Genomic DNA, 2291 nt, shown 5'->3' on the forward strand with positions numbered 1-2291 from the left:
CTCTCTCTCTCTCTCTCTTTCCCACCCCCTCTCTCCTTCTCACTAAAAATTTACCTCACTTGGCGAAGAGAAAGCTAAGCTGATTCATGAGGGTTTCATTACGAGGTGCTTGATAGCAAGTATAGCAACGTACAGAAGCATTTCAGCACCGGTCACTCATTCAGCGATAACAAAAGTTTGTCGTGTGGACGAACCTTAAATAACTTGATTTAAATGTGACGTGTCATCTTTAGCGCGAAGGAGGTGAGGGTCGCCTGGTTTCAGAGGCAAAACTAGCTAGAAAATGACTGCCAAAGTTTGGTATCTTCCACAGTTTGAGAGTCCTTGGAAACTGACAATTTACATTTTCTGTGCCTTTAATGAACATTATTTCCAGTAAAATCCACACCGAAATACGTTTTTTTTATTGGACATGAAAAGTGTTGAGCCACAAAAAAAAATTCAAAAAAAAAAAAAAAATTCAAACAAAAAAAAGGAAACGCCCAAAGGCTAGAAAACGTAGAAAAATGTCAGTTCCTTTGATTTAATTATTTTGACGAGCTCTTTCACCACGATCTTTTACATTTTAAGACCTGTGAGGGAAGCCTCGTGATGAAATATGGAGAGCTTGTCAACATCATTAAATCAAAGGAACTGGCATGTTCCCGCCTGTTGGTTAACTTATATCGATTTTCTCTTTATTTACATGTTTGTTTGTTTGATTACTTGTTTGTTTGTTTGTTATTTTCTTGACTCAACACTTTTTATGTCCACTTAAAATCACATTTCTGGGTGGATCTTGTTTTTTTTGTGGTAAAAACAACGTTGATCAAAGGAACAAAAACCTAATTTCACTGTAGCTTTGGAATTCACCAAACTTTGGAGGCCATTTTCTTATTAATATTACTTCTGACACCAAGCGTCCCCCATCTCCTTCAATTCCAAATATCTCAACGCCTATTCAAGATAGATGGGTATTTTTTTTTCATCATAAGCTTGACAATGAATGGGAAAAAAATTGAAAATGTATGGTACCAATAGCTCCTGATTCCACCGCATCACTACACATATGGAGATACACCTAGCCTTCTCGGATCAGGGCGAAAAATCTCGGAGGTCTCGTGTGTAAGTTGTGCACATTAAAGATCCCTTGGTGGTCCAAAATCGATAAGAGTAGGCTTCGGGCGCCACCCAGGCAAAATCTAAAATTCAGTCTTACTTGACCCGGACTTTGTTTGTTTGAGTAAAGAGGAGCACGAGAGTGTTTGGCGGGTGCTCTAGTGTGGTTTACTTCTTCTTTCATATCAAACATCTATCTACCGTCCTTATCTCTCCGCCTTCTTTTTTGTGTATGTTATTCTCTTGTAACACATCTATTCTTCTGCACTTATATGACCTTATTGTGTTGCAAGTGCCGTAAAACTCTTACTAAAACTAAAAGAGAAATACATGTGTACATCGACACAATAATAGTTATTCAATTAGTGCTGGGGAGAAAGTAAGACAGACAGGCAGAGACAACAGAGAGGGAAATGTTTGTTTTTGTAAGTGTTTTACGGCGCTCGCAACTGCATAAGGTCATATGAGCGCGAGGGACTCATTAAACTTTTTCAGTTGGTAGGAAATTTTGAATTTTGCCCGGGTGGCGGTCGAAGCCTACTCTTATCGATTTTAGACCACCAAGGGATCTTTAACGTGCGCAACTTGCACACGGGCCCTCCGAGATTTTTCTCCTTTGTCCGAGAAGGATAGGTGTTGATCATAGAGGGAAAGTACGATAAGCAGGACATTTGGCCCGGCCTGGCAAGGTGAAAGTTGCCGGTCTCCTTGGTTTAACATCAGTAACTATCTGTGCTGGGTTGACGACAGGCTTATCAGATAGACTGACGTGAGGGTGTTTAAATGTGTATCCAAACGTGTGCATACATACATACATACACACATACACACACACATTATACACAGATATACACAGACGTACGGACATAAACAAACACATACATACATTCATACAGACATTCAGACAGACACTTCTCTGACCGCTACGCACACAGTTTATGTATACTATGTATACATGAAAAAGTGGTGAAATGGTACAAGTTTAACGCCCCTATCAACACTGTTAGGTAATTTAAGAGGCGGGACCTCCGACGATTTAAAGTCCATCTTCGGAAGGATCGAGCGGGAAATTCATATAAAGTGCCTTTCCCATGGACACTACGTCAGAGAGAGCTGAAGCTTGAACCTCCGAACGCGCAATCTCACGATTACTAGTTCGGTAGCCTAACCACTAGGCTAAGGCTACCGACGAA

This window comes from Aplysia californica, unplaced genomic scaffold (genome assembly GCF_000002075.1).
Source record: "Aplysia californica isolate F4 #8 unplaced genomic scaffold, AplCal3.0 scaffold00140, whole genome shotgun sequence".
NCBI classification, from domain to species: domain Eukaryota; kingdom Metazoa; phylum Mollusca; class Gastropoda; order Aplysiida; family Aplysiidae; genus Aplysia; species Aplysia californica.